A 16,611-nucleotide genomic window follows, 5' to 3' on the forward strand; every position below is an offset into this window, starting at 1 on the left:
TCTCGCCTTCAAGGGTTCGTGGATTCAAACTTGGTTCTAGCCTAGAAGCTTCACATTGAAAGTCTAAAACTTAATATTCTGTTAAATAACAGATTCATTTTCGAAATGGACTCCTCTAAAAATCTAGGTATTAATTTGGATGTTGATGGATTTGAAAGTGCTAAGCATGATCAATGGTCATCTAAAAAGTCTAGAGAATATTATGATATTTGGATGTATTTAAAAAAAATGAAGGTTTTGATAATATAGAAAATGTTGAATGTAATGGATGCAAAAAACAATATAAATGTGGGGTAAACATTATAGGACTACTAATCAATGTCAAGACTCTTGTTTAGTGTGTATTATGACTATTTGATCATGTTCTTGCACTCTTGTTTTCTAAAACTATTAATAATTTTTATTTGTTTTTATTTGTAATGAGATAACCCGCGGACTAACCCGCCTAACCCGCAACCTACATTGGGTTGGGTTGGGTTGGGGATTTTCAGCTCGCCGGGATGGTGGACCAGCCCGCCGTCGACCCGTCAAACGATAAATTTTGATGGATAGACTCACCGCGCCATGAATTGGCCCGTCTGGCCGCTCTAGTTTATAAGTGAGAATTAATCCAATTGACTTATTAAGAAAACTAAGTTTATTTAAAAATAATGTAGTTCGAATTGATATTATTAAAAACTTAATTAATCTTAAATTATTTAATTTTTAAAGTAATAATATATAATATATTTTTTTAAATAGATAATAATTTATAAAATTATTATTAAAAAGGGAAAAATATTAAGTGCTCATTTAAAACTTTGTCCCTATATTATATAATATAATATAATATAATATAAGATTTTATTACGGATGGGTTATAGCCTTCTCCCATATTGGCTTTTAAGTCTTGTCTAGTTAGGTAACATCAACATAAATAGCAAAAGAAAAAAAACAAAATAAAATAGATATATATATTAAAATAATATATATCTATATAATAATATTTAATTTGAATTTATTTGATTCGCTAAGTCAGAAATGTAGTTAATTATATATATATATATAAATAAATGGCTACTTGAGTCGGGCATAGATTAACCCGCCCATAAACTTGAAACATTTAAAGATGAAATAAAAAATGTTATAGGTATGTTTCGAACTTGCAACATAACAAAATAAGTACAACCTTTTAACCAAGTGTCATTGATCGACATGAACGATACAAACGACACGGATTCTCGCCGCGACCGTGCTTCTACATCGGAAGTCGGCCGCCATCCTCCAGCGCCTTCGATCGGTTGTTGTGCGCCCTTTGGAACGTGTTCTGTTGTGCAAGGGACGGTCGCGGTCATCTTCTCTTACCATTGACCGAAGCATTTCGTCAAAACCCCCTTCTATAGAGACCTGACGTGAATCGGCATCGGTCGCCCTCCTCTTTCACTTTTTGTTTACAGGTTAGTTCGGACCTCGGTCGGGACATCAAACCACACCGCGAGGTGCGGGCAGGTCTCCATTGAACTTCTTTCTCTCCGTTTAAATCAAGTGTTCGGTCTAGAGGAAGCTTTCGTAGCTACAGACCGTTCCAAAATTGCTTAAACCCTTTCTTGTTTGAGTAATTATCTTCAAGCCCCTATTCTGGTGCAATTGGTTTCCAATCGTGCTGTTTGCGCCCACCCTTTACTACAGAATTCCAACCTCTTTAGCTCTTTTGAAGATTAAGCAGTTTGCGCTTGATCTTTCCAATGACTAGTACGCGCCCGTCCAGTGTAGTTACTCGAGCAAGGGGCGTCCTTCAAGTCCGCCCTGATGATCCTAAGAAGGTGTTGAAGGGGCCGTCGACAAGCAGCAAGGCTAGGTCTGATAGACGAACTCGCAGGTCTCTTAACAATCCCAGGAAGCAGAAGCCAGAAATCATGGATGAAGTCCTAAACAATGGAGAAGATGAGCCTATTGATTCTATTCCAAATACATCATCGGGTATGAGTTCATTTCCACATGCTGATGAATTATATGAGAGTAGTTCTATTGGGGATTCATACTATAATGATATGCATGTTCATAATAGAAATGATAGGAAAAGATAGAACTGCATATAGAAATGATAGAACTTTAATTCCAGAAAATTCTGTTGTTATTGGACTTGCTGCACATAATGGACCGTTAGGGTCGCTAGTTGGTAACCTAGACCTAACTGGTCATTCTGTTGGGAAATTGGAATTGAAATCTTGTCTAGCTGAAACTGATGACAATCGGGTTGCTTGTGCTCAAAATTTGGTCCCAATGTTGGAGATAATCTGTCAAAAGGGCTCTATGGTAATGCAGGAAAATGACATAAATTGTACAAGTTTATCGGATCATATTGAAAGCTCAATGTTGGGGTCTGTTTCTACATCGGATGAAAACATTATGCTGAGATCTATGTCTGTTTTGAATGATCAAGTTGATATTGGGGTTCCTATTGAGGTAAGTATGATAGGGCTGAATACGACTATTAGTCGAGAATTAGTAAGTTCAAAGAATATTACAAGGCCGGGGTTAGTTTCAGAAACAGGAAAACATGACAGTTTGGGTTATTCAGGTGCAAAGAAAGATCAGAAAACAAATTTTACCGGTCCTACTATAGAGGATGTTGAACCGGGCAAAATGGGTCATATTGAAATTGCCTCTATAGAGATGGAGATATCTGCTGCTCAGAGTCCATTGGGTCTAAAGAAAGATATAATTTCAGAATCTTGTTCTGCAATGGGAAATCTTGCAAATTTGAAAGTCTCGGGTTCTATTGATGATCAGAATGCTAAGTCTACATGTCCTGCTAATGATCAGATGGAAAGTCAGACAACCAGACTATGGACTAGGCTAAGAAAAAGGTTGGACAGAAGACACTAAATGCGCCCAGGATTCTAAAACTGAGGCTAAAATTGCATGATCTTCTAAACAGCATGCACATCTAGCTGAAGTTGTTGAAGGACATAGTCTAACAGAATCTGGAAATACTGGAGAAATTGGATCTAAGTTGGAGCTGATCATGGAAATAAATTCAGCTAAATCAGAAAAGCCTAATAATACAGATTTAAAGGATGATGAACTGAACTTGATTGGTATAGCCAATGGTGATAGCTTGACTGAGAATTATATTGATTCGTTGGTTGATGGCACCATGAATGGCAATTTGTTTGAAAGCCTGGGTTTGGGTATGGATCTCATGGAAGCTACAAATAAGTTAGGTCAGAATATAAGTTAGGGTATAAGAGGTGAAGAATGTATGAAACTGGAAGAATTAGACAACGGTTTTCGCTTGGCCGGGTCTGATAAGGGGCTAGCCAATGGTTTTCGCTTGGCTAGGTCTGAAAAAGATAATCTGGTTGCTAAAAAGGTGGGTCTAACAAGGGTGGATGACATGAATCTTGAATTGAAAAAGGTAGACATCAAAGCTATGAGCCACCGGTCGAATCAAAAGAATCAAAGCATGAATGTTAATTTGTAATTAGACGATAGCACCAACTATGATGAAATAATAATATGCGACATTGAATATCATAAGTCCATGAAGAAGATGTCGACAACAAAGATCAAACCAAAAGCAAATGGGCATAGTTCTTCCAAAACAAGTGCTGAAATTGAAAGGATTGGTCAAGAAACAAGACCGAATAATTCTAAAATAGCTAAGAAGGGTAAGAATGGATCGAAAATCAAAGAAAGGAAAAACATGAAGGCAAATAACTCAAGTTCCAAGAAGAATGCTGAAGTAAATCCCAAGGAAACCGTGACACCCGAGGTTAACCCTAAGATATTAAACCTGTGTGCGTTTTTTCCACTCGTTAATCTGGATCCTGAAATTCGAATTGATAGAATTCAAAAGAGGAAAACTGGTACACAAGAGAAGAGCACTAAAGGGGATATTCCAAAGAAGATTAGAACAATTGAAGACAACAGTTTTATGGGAAATACAAGGGTTAGATGGGCCGAAAAGAGCACACAAGTCAAGAAATATAGCAACCCTAAAACAATCATCTCCTCAGCTCCTCCTACTACTGCAATTCTTTGCAAAGAAAATACTCAGGCTGATAACAAGGATCCTACTACTGGTCCAACGTGGTCAATGAAGAAAAACAAAATAGCAAATTTGGCAGGACTGAGAAACTAGATGAAAAAGCTATTTTTCCAAGTTAATAAACAACAGATTACGATGCCCCGGGAAAGAAATGATCTGCTCAGTTCAATAGTCACTATCTAAAGAATTGTAATCTCTTCAACAAAGACCAATATGATGAAGTGATCAAGTGAACGGTTGACGCCATGAAGGAAATTTCGAAATGTAATAAAACAAAGGTGTACACAATCATGAGCAACCCAAACAAAACCTGACAAGAAGGAAATGTGTGAAATGGAAATGCTATGAGCGATCCTGAAAAGGGAAAATTCCATATAGACACCTTATTCCCAAAGGTAATTACACTTGATCATCCGCACCGGTTTGAGCTCCCACCAGAAATTAAAGAAAAATGCGTAAAGGCATGAGATTTTATCATAGTTGTTCACTTTATGGGCAACATGAAAGTACCATTTGCTGAGGTTAAAAGAACGTTGATGGGTCAGTGGGAATCCTCTAGTCTGGAGAAGATCACAATCAATGATCACGGATTATACTTTCTATCCTTTAGGAATGGAAGCGAAATAAAGTCGATCATAGAGAGCGAGTATACCTTTATTAGAGGAAAAAGATTCAAGTTGTACAAGTGGAGCGAAGAACTTAATACTAATCATAAACCGTCTAAACTTGAACAAATCTTGATGAATCTCAAGAATGTTCCACCACACATGTGCAACCCAATGGGCCTGACCTATATTTCAAGCATTATAGGCAAACCACTTATGTTTGACCCATCAATGGAGGGCTACGAGCGTGCATTTATGGCCAGAGTTAGTGTCGAAATCCATCCAAGTAGCTCTCTTCCAATCAAGCTTGAACTTAAAGATAGACTGGGAAATTTATTTGAAATTCGAGTACAATACGAATGGAAACCAAATCGATGTATATGGTGTAGCACTTTCACACACGTTACAAATAAATGTCCAGTCAATAATAATCTAAAATCAAAGGCCAATAACAACGCTAAAGTAGACAGTATTAATGACTCTAACTAGGCTCAGGTTGAGAGAAATATGAACAGGTCTGAACTTAACAGCAATGAATGTATTGAGGATGATAAGATAGGCAACCAAAAGCAAGAACATATAAGGGTAAGGAAGAAGGTAGGAAAAAGAATGAAGTGGGTAAGAGTACAAGCTGGACCTACTAACGCTGATCCTATCGGTCATGTTCAGGGCACCGGTCTTAGGGATTCTGTTTTCTCAAGAATATGTCCTGTTCAAAACGTCGGTCCTAGTCAGGGTATCGGTCCTGATAAAGTTGGACATAGCCACACCGGTCCTAGAGCTTCTCATAATTCTACCATTCCTAGCCATATTGACCATGTTAAGCCTGGTCCTGGACTTGCTGATCCTGAAACTACTCAAGCTACGGGACTTGCTACTATCGGTCCTGATGAAAAAGGTACAACCATTGCTGAACCCAGCTATATTGGTCCTGATACTAGCACAAGTCCTATTATTGTGGATGATATTATTGCTGGTTCTAACTCCACCGATCCCAATACTAATTAAAGAACTGGTCTTGATGCAACTACAGGTCCTGGTTATAAAGTTTTTGGAGTTAAAAGATCTATGAGACGAGGAATACTTGGCCCATATGAAACAAGAAAATTTGGGTCTAAAGACACTCTAATAGGTCGTGAGTCCACTCTTCACAGTTCTAGGAATGCAAACAGGAACCGAAAAAATAATGTCATCAGAATTCGAAATGACCCAATCTTTGGACTTAGAGCCACCTTTCGAGGTAATGAACATGAGAATCCTGGAATAAGTAATAAATAAGCTCTTGAGAATGAACTGGGAAATCTTGGGTTTTGTGGAATCAAAAGATCAAGTGCAGAAGAAGACAATTTAATGGTAGGTGCATGATCAATTGGAATTGGTTGTTGATTTATTGAAGTGGGGTAAAAAATGTGGACTAAGATTGGTGGGTAGTTTGCCGAGTGGATAAAGAGACATATGAAAAGTGTGAGTCACAAGAGGTCAACTAGGATTGGTGGGTTATTTAACAATGGATAAGAGTGTGAAAGTGTGTGAGGTCACGAGATAAAATGTTGATTGAGATTTGGTGGTTGGTTTTCCGAAGTGAAGGTAAATATAAAGAGGTCTTCTTAACAAATTAGATATTAGTGGTTAAAAATATATGAATGAGATGTTTGTTTACCGAAGGATAAGAGGCATGTGAAAATATGATAAAGAGGCGTTTAAAAAAGTGTGAGTCACAAGATATCGACTAATTAACTTATTGGTAATAAATATTAAATACAAAAAAATATATACATACACAAAATTATAAATATGTTAAAGAATGCATTTTTTAGTATAATATATGGTGCTACAACTTTTAAACAACGGATAAGATCATGTGAAAGTGTGTGATCGGATTTTTTAGTTGGTTTGACGAGCATTTGAAAGTGTGAGGTCACGAGATGGAGGTAGGGTGCCAAATGATTTGTCAGTCAAGAGTCACAAAATGATGGTCAATTGGGGGGGGGGGTTAGTGGTTGGTTTGACGAGGTATAAGAGGTGTGTGATCAATTGGTATTGGTTATTGATTTGTTGAAGTATGGGTAAAAAAGGATGTTGAGATTGGTGGGTTGTTTTCTAAGGGGATAGAGAGTAATATGAAAAGTGTGAGTCATAAGAGGTCGACTAAGATTTATTGGGTGGTTTTCGAGTGAATAAAAATGCATATGAAAAAGTGTGAGTCACAAGAGGTCGACTTAGAGAATGTATGTGAGGTCATGGATGAAATGTCGATTGAGATTATGGTGGTTCGTTTGCCAAAGTGAGGGTAAATATAAAGAGATCTTCTTAACAAATTAGATATTAGTGGTTAAAATATATGAATGAGATGTTGATGGACCGAAGTGGTCGATTGGGTGATTGGTTGTTTAATTTGTTGAAGTCGTGATAAGAGTAAATATGATGAGATGTTAGGTGAAGATTTAGGGTTGATTCATCGGGATAAGAAACCAATAATTAAAGAATATATCAATGGTATAAACGTGTGTGTGAGGTCACGAGATTAGAGTTCAAAATTAGTATTTGTGAGTGCCGAGGGGATAAAAAAGCATATGAAAAAGTGTGAGTCTCAAGATGAGAGATATATTGGAATATTGATGTTTGGTTTGACAAGGTATATGAAGTGTGTGAAATTGTATGTAGGGTCATGAGACGAGATGAGATGTCGATTGAGATTTGGTGGTTGGTTTGTCGGAAGTGAGGAATAATTTAAGAGTTGGTAACAAATGAGATATTAGTGGTTAAAATATATATGAATGAGATGTTGATTGATCGAAATGTAAAAGTGTGTGAGGTCACGAGATTAGAGCTCGATTGTGATTGATGAGTTATTTGTCTAAGGGACAAAGAGACATATGAAAAAGTATGAGTTAAAAGATGAGAGGTCGATTAAGGGATTGATGTTGATTTGATGAGGATAAGAGTTGTGTGAAAGTGTTTGAGGTCACGAAATGAGATGTCGATTGAAATTTGGTGGTTAGTTTACCGAAGTGGGGGTAAAGAAGGAGGTCGCGATAATATAAAAGAGGATGGTAATAAATGAGATATTAGTGGTTACATATATGTGAATGAGATCTTGATTAATCGAATTTTAATGTGTGTGAGGTTACGAGATTAAAGGTTGATTGAGATTTATGGGTGATTTTATGAGTGGATAGAGGAATATGAAAAAGTGTGAGTCACAAGATAAGAGATCAAATGATGGTAAAAGAGGTCGCGGAAAGGATAAAAATGATGAGATGAGAAGTGGTATTTGTGGGGATAAGAGGCCGATAATAAAGGAGATATTGATGGTTAAAAATAATATGAATAAAATTTTGATTGACCGAAATGTGAAAACGTGTGAGCTCAGAGGTCGATTGAGATTTGTGGTTGGTTTGTCGAGTGTGATAAGAGGCATGAGAAAAATGTGAGGTCATGATATGAGAGGTCAATTGAGATTTGTGATTGATTTGACAAGAGATAATAGGTATACGAAAGTGTATGAGGTTACAATATGAGATGTGAATTGTGTGATTAGTGGTTGGTTTGTCGAAGTGGTAGTAAGAAAGATCGCGATAATGGATAAGAGGCCGGTAATAGTCTAAAACGCGTATAACATTACTTTATATAAGAGCAAGATGTATGACACAATTTTAAGTAAAATCTCTAAATCGATCTATAATAACTAGCTAGATAAATTGTGTAATTAATTATTATTAATAAGAAATATATCTTTCTTGGAAGTTTTTCAAATTCATATTTTTTTTTTAGATATTTAATGAATTTTAAAATATATGATAATATTAAATTTGGAATTAACTTAATTTTTATAAATTAAAATTAATTTTAAATAATTAAATTTAAATAATATTAATTTTTATTTTTATAGATAAATAATGTTTTTAAAAAAAATTATCCACCAAAATTCAATGTATTCATGCTAAATGTCTTGAATATGTTTGAAAATATATGTGGATCTTTAGTTGAAAGTAAGTGTAAATCTTATTAAAACAAATTGAGAAATAATGTATTTATGATGATTAGTATTAAAAATAGAATTTGGTGTGTTTGAAAATGATTTTTTAATTTATAATTCCTCAAAATTATACACTTTTATATATTTACTTTTAACATATAATTTTTTGTTTTTTATTCAATCAATATATAATATAGTTTATTAAATCATATATTACATAATAAAATAATCTAAATATTTAATTTTGTTACGTTAATATTTTAATTCGTTACCAACAAAATTATTTATTTTATCATTTTCACCGTGCTATTGTCATCATTTTTTCATTAATAACAAATTGTCTCACAAAATTGTGTAAACACATCGTTGTTACAACGGTGCATGTTTAAATTCTTATCGAAAACTCATCATAATTCTTTATAATATATATTATTTTTCATTCTTTAAAAGTATATTTTATAGTAGTTTCAAATTCGATTCAAATCAAAAGAGTTAAGACTAGTTAATAATTTAGAAAATTGAGTTAGAATAGGAAAAAAAAATTAAGTGAATTTAAAGAAAATAAAAGAAAAATTATGAATAAAACATATAGATGAACGTCTCTACATCTTTTTTGAAATTTAAGAAATAAGTAGTTAATTAAATTAAAAAAAAAAGTTATGTGACATTCTATATTACATTTTTCTCTTATTTTGGGTGAGATTTAACCCACCTCAGGCTTAAAATAAATCTGCCCCTAGTATAGTGTAAGCTACAAGATTAAAGACCTCTAATTTATTTTTTTATTAAAAATATTATAAGTTAAAGTAAAGATAATTAATATGGATCACATCATTTAAACAAATATATAACACCTACTATATTAGTGGATTGATTCCATTTTTAAAGCATACATTTATTCTATAATAAAGCATAGTTATTCTATATAAAGCATAGTTATTATATACTAGATAAATACCCACCTACAATAGGGATTGATTCCACTTTTAATGAGAAAATGTGATTTTTAAATTTATTATTAAATTTAATTAAAACCACTCGATGGACCCGGCTTGTTTAGTTCAAAATGAAGAAGTTTCAGTCAAAAAAACAAGATTAAATCATTTTTAAAAAATACAATGGTAAATCAGAACATGACGTGTTGCCAAATCTCAGTCTAAACTGGCTGGTTTGATCTATTTATGAATCAAAATTTACAAACCACGTTTGAGATGGTTTTGATTAGTTTGTTTGCAAATCAGTTCTACTATAGTTATAGTAACTCATATGTGTTTTGACCGGAGTTTGGGCCTATGCTCGTGGTGCGAAAAATAAATCATAATTGTTTGATATTTTATCTCACTTAACCAAGTTATGTGTGCTAGAAATTTTAATTTAGATCTTTATTCTTTAAATCTATAATCTTAATACTTTATTAAAAGAAATTATAACAGTGTTATTTTGGCACACTAGGTCAAGTTATGTGGGTTAGAATTTTTAATTTAGATATTTTTTATTAAAGTCTATAATCTTAATACTCTATGTCGATAAATTGAGATAAATTGTAGTTACGGAAACATACATAGATCTATAATGAATAACGGTTCATTAAGTTGTTTTTCGGTTTCGGATCTTCTCTCGATTCTGGATCTCCCAGTTCTTAATCTTTTTTTGGACCTCAATCAGAATGTCTAATTTGAGTGGGGTTTAGTCCTTCTAACCCTGTATCGATAACCCTTGATTATTTTTTAGAGTAAACAAACATCTACCTTTAATCTGATGAGAATAACATAACAAATAAACTATCTTATATGAGTTATATACATAACCCTAATATACTCATTTATTATTCGTCACATCAACAAAATATTAAATAGTATTTCTGATTCTACACAAAAATATACTCATATTTATTATAAATGTCTAAATAAACTCATAACATTAAAAGATTATTTTAATTGGGCTTCATCTTTATTATGATAACCAAATGTTTAATTAATTCAAACAATTTTCCAAAATATAGTTATAATTTCCAAATATATCTATATCCATCTCGTACATCAATTATATTAACATATGACTAAAATGAATCTTGTGTTCGTAATTAAACTCTCAATAGTCACGTATACCAATACAATCAAATGATAAAGATCAAACATGAGTGTATAGTGTGAATTAACATGTAATGTGATCTTAAACATGTCTAATATCAACTCTCACTCAAATTATATATCATCTAAACATGCAATACTCATATGTACAACATATTCATTAAAGACCCCGAGTAGCAAATATTTAGAGAACGAATCTATAATTGTAGAATTTGTCAAAATATGCTAAATTCTTTATTTTTAAATAGTTCAACTCGTATTAGTGTTAAAATAAAGACGGTAGATGTGAAGTGATAACATTAATGGTGTTTTTTCATCCATAATTTACAATCACGTGACAATAGCATGATAAACCAAAAGTCTAGAGTTATTACACACTCTTTCAAGGGTGGTTATTTACAAGAGCTCATATTCTTGCCTTTCTATCAATTTCTATTTCTGATCTTTCTCCCCAATTTTTTAATAGGATGACACAAAACACATAATAAATTATGTCATAATGTTGAAAGATTTTGAGCCTACTTAACACTCTAATAAGAATTAACCCTTTCAACTATTAAATTAAATAAAATTACATGGTATGTATCTCTGACTATTTTGGTATCCTATAAAATTCGTATCAAGACACCAAATAATTTGTATCTGATTTGATTTCACTATATGAGTATATAATGTTTTATTCTTCAAATATTACATTACTTGTTTGGCTGCTTTTAGTGATTGAAACTAGGATCTTTTAAGTATTTATCCAACATTATAAGATATACTTAATATTGATACATTTGACTCTCACTTAAGTAGTCTCTTATTTCTTTATTTTCAAAGTTGGTATTGAGACTAAATTTGTGATCTTTTTCAATATTCAATCATTAACTTCTACAATACTTTAATTTAGTTTTTTTTTTAGATTTATAAGGCCTAACCTTAAATAGACAACCCAAAGGAATTTACTAGTTGTTTTAGTGGAAACTTTAATTCGTGTATGAATTGTAGTCCATAATACTCCTTTCTAAATAAATTTATTATATAGAGATATGTCCTAAATGTTTGTTTCCAAATGAAAAGTACTCGAAATAGTTATTTATTTCTTTATCTTTAATTTTATTTTTCCACGCTGATATTTCTTTTATCATTAATTGGTTTTTGACAACTAACTTAACCTTCAAATTAGGAGTATCTAAATAATTTATTTATTTTCCTAATCTGTAATTTGAATTGTCATTACCCACATCGATGTTTCTTTCCCTGTCATTTGTTTTTGACAATTAACTCAACCATATATCAACACACTTACTTTAAATACTAATATTGAAATTTATAATTAAATGTGCCTAAGTAACAAAGTTAAATTACTCTTAGAACAAACAAAATTGAATGATGTATTTTTGTGCACCAATTTCTTTAATAATTTTCATTTAGGTGCAACATATGTAATTTTTATAACTTGTTTACTTTATTATATTTCAAGGTCTAAGTGAATAAATTTTATGTTATTTTATTTCAATCTTTTATTTATTTACTAACAATATGATGTGATAATATGATGTGAGTTCAAATAAAGATAAAGTCTCCCATTTATAATTATATAAATGTAATTCTAATCAAATTAACTTAAGTGTAGATAAGACAATTCAAATTAGATGCATTAGAATACATTAGTGTATCACTAACTTTAATGCATTTAATTTTGAAACAAAATAAAACATATTGTGGAGTATTTCCTATAATATAAGATATTATAGTAATTCCCTTATCAATTTTAACATTTTTAGCTATCAGAAACATTGGACGTAGAATTCCTGACAATCTCATGTTGATCCGTCGATCTCGGAGAGTCAACTGGAGTTTTAGCTCTTAAAACGAAAAAAGTCTGAATATGCCTTAAAACTTTATCATATAAAATGATCTAAAGATGTTGAAAAAAAACCGCATAAAAAAATGTTAACATAATTATATGACAAAACAAACTAACTATCATACTCACATATATTTAATAATCACATAAATACAAAATAATGGTATGCCTATCATAAGATACCAAACTAAATATTAATATTTAGTCTTTGGACATTAATAATTAACTTATAAACGGTATTATTTTTTTGTAATAAAATATTAACAATAAGTCATGTCAAACAATTAGTTATCTTTGGATAGTCCAATTAATGACATGACACACCAAATAATTGTTACATATTTATTACCACACGTGCATAATATTATTATAACCAATTATTTATCTCCTTTAGGCCTATTAAATAACCGTATGAATTGCACGATCCATGACTAGAGAATAATCCCATAATTCTTTGGGAGGAATTCCAATCTACCAGAGTCAGAATTAGCAATATGATCAATAATATGCAATTCATTGAAAAAATGATACAAAGAGTGGGGAAACTATTATGAATGGAAAGTTCTTGGCAGAAATGATACAAAGAGTTGAGAGGTTATCGTTATAGCCAAGCAACAACAAATATGGTTGAAAGCTTCAACGGACTCTTACTCTGGGCTAGATTTCTACTGGTTACAACAATGATAAAATATACATATTATCAATCTGTGAATTAGTCACACAAAAACGAACGAACTGAGCCATTTAATGGCTTTCAAAATGGTCAAACTTATTGTCAAAGGTGAAGAAAATAAGTTTAAACTATTGAGAATAAATATCATCACACAAGGTTATTCCATACAATGAAGAAAGGGAAATCTACGAAATTATTATTGCATTTTGGAAGGTTGTTACAAAATACTAGAATAGTTATTTCCCTCTAACCCAGAACATTTGAGATGACAAAATAGTGGTTTCATAACCAGCATGATGATTCATTGAAAGCTTTTTTCTATACCCTAACAATACTAAACAGAATAGTCAAATGAAAGTAAGAACAAAATTCTTCTGGCAAGAATTTGTGATAACTATAAGAATTTTTGGCCAATTGAGGCTTTCAAAATAGATAAAACTTATGTAGTATTACTTTAACGTATCTATACATATAATAATGCTTAAAATCAACAAGCACCACAAAAATCTACATACTACATCAAGTATATAATCCACGTCATTAGGTATTTTATCTCTCCTCTCATCTCTCATTTCTCATCTCTCATCTCTCATCTCTCACCTCTCACCTCTCACCTCTCACCTCTCACCTCTCACCTCTCACCTCTCTCTTTTTAATTAGACTAGGAAGATCCTCGTGCGATACACACGGATAAAAATATATTGTTATAACGTCTCGCGTTTATCAAATTTGTTGTTGAATTTAAAATATAAAGTATTATTAGTTAGTTCGTTAAAAAGTTATACTTGTTTTTGTTAGGTTGCAAGTTCGAAACATACCTATATCATTTTTAATTTTATTTTTAATCGTTTTAAGTTTATGGGCGGGTCAACCCATAATCCAACACAAATATCCATTTACTCTCACATATATATATATCCAAATTAACCACAACTCTCGACCCGACAATCCGAACATTTTAAAAATTAAGCATCATTATATATATATATATATAAGTTAGTTAAAAATGTTCCGCGTTCATCAAATTTGATGTTGAATTTAAAACATAATGTGTTATTAACCTAGTTGGTTAAAAAATTGTACTTGTTTTTGTTAGGGTGCGAGTTCGAAACATATCTATAGCATTTTTAATTTTATTTTTAACCGTTTTAAGTTTATAGGCGGGTCAACCCAGAATCCGACCCAAGTATCAATTTACTCTCACATATATATCCAAATTAACCACAACTCTCGACCCGACAATTCGGACACTTTCAAAATTAAGCATCATTATATATATATTAGTTACTTAAAAATGTCTCAGGTTCATCAAATTTGATGTTAAATTTAAAATATAAAGTGTTATTAGCCTAGTTGGTTAAAGTGTCAATAATTGTTTTGTTAGGTTGCGAGTTCGAAACATACCTATAGCATTTTTTATTGTATTTTTAATCGTTTTAATTTTATGGGCGGGTCAACCCAGAATCCGACACAAATATCCATTTACTCTCACATATATATCCAAATTTATCAAAGCTCTCAACCCGGCCGGACACTTTTAAATGTCCCGTGTTAATCAAATTTGGTGTTGAATTTAAACTATAAAGTGTTATTAGCCTAATTGGTTAAAGAGTTGAACTTATTTTGTTAGGTTGTGAGTTCGAAACATAACTACAGCATTTTTTATTTTTAACCATTTTAAGTTTATGGGCGGTTCAACCAGGGGCGGAGCCAGGATGAAAAATTACCTGAGGCTAACTCCAACTTGCATCTCAGATGTAACTTTCTATGCTCCGCTTTTTTTTCAATAAAATTTCCACGATTATTAGAAGATGGAGACTCGTCATGCCCTCTCAATGCACACGCTTGCAAAGTGAGCTACCGAGTGCTTTCAATAGTTGCTGTAAGCCGTAATCTGTTATTTTATTTTTCATCTGAAGACTATACATTTAGTACTTTGTCAATATGATAAGCATATTTATTAGATTATCAAGATATTCAACTGCCCTATTATGTGGTGAAATATTACATCATATATGCATAACAAAAGAGCATTTATCCCCATCATTAACTCGTTTTCAATATTTGAATCCATCTATTGTAAATGTAGGTTTTTGGGGTTGCTTATGTTCAAACAAAAAATATGAGAAACAAAAAGCATCATCTTTCAAAGGAGAGTATTCAAACCAAGTAAATTTTTTATACCAATGACTTTGGAACCGTCGATTTTGATTTTCAAATTTGGTCGGTGGGTACTCATCCTTAATAGGTTAATATGACCCCATTTTGATATAAGCTCGTCTAATTTCATCCCTTTGATTAAAAGGATATTTCTATATTGGAATACGTAATGCTGGATCAAGTTTAAGAGAACTTACATCAACATCAATTTTAGGAGATTTGTTAGGTTCTTAAGCAGGGATATCAAATTCTTTATTTAAATACCGAATCAAACCAATGTAACTATTTTAACTTGTTTATTAATATTAATTTATATTTTCTTATAAAATTTTGAAATAGTTTAAAATTAAGAAATATAAAACACTATTATTATTTTAATTTTTATATTTTACCCTTATAAATAATTTGTATTATTAATTATATTGAAATAAATAAAAAATAATGTATAATTATTATATAAATAAAATTTTAAAATAAATAATATTATTATATGATTTACATTATTTTATATATAATTTTTTATACTTTATTCATATAATAATTAAAATTTATGTATTATTATAAATATTGTTAGTATAAAATAAAATATTAATAATAATTATTTTAATAAAATTAAAGGTGTGGTCATTTTCATAGTCTAGCTTCATAGCCAACTGGACTAAGAGTCCACATGTCAAATACATAGATAAAATATTTTATTTTAAGATTTTAATTTAGGTGGGGCTGGAGCCCACCCTAGCCCATGTGTGGCTCTGCCCCTGGGTTCAACCCAAAATTCGATCCAAGTATCCATTTACTCTCACATATATATCCAAATTAATCACAGATTTTGACCTGACAATTCGAACATTTTCAAAATTAAGCATCATTATATATAAAAGATTAGTTAGTTAAAAATGTCCCGCGTTCATCAAATTTTGTGTTAATTTAATATATAAAAATGTTATTAACCTAGTTGGTTAAAAATTTATATTTGTTTTGTTACGTTGTGAGTTCGAAACATATCTATAGCATTTTTAATTTTATTTTTAACCGTTTTAAGTTTATGGGCAGGTTAACCCAGAATCCGACTCAAATATCTATTTACTCTCACATATATATCCAAATTAACCACAGCTCTCGACCCGGCAATCTGAACACTTTCAAAATTAAGCATCATTATATATATATATAGATTTTAGATTTTTAAAATTATAAATATATTTTATCTTATATT

Source organism: Impatiens glandulifera, chromosome 8, assembly GCF_907164915.1.
Source record: "Impatiens glandulifera chromosome 8, dImpGla2.1, whole genome shotgun sequence".
Taxonomy (NCBI): Eukaryota; Viridiplantae; Streptophyta; class Magnoliopsida; order Ericales; family Balsaminaceae; genus Impatiens; species Impatiens glandulifera.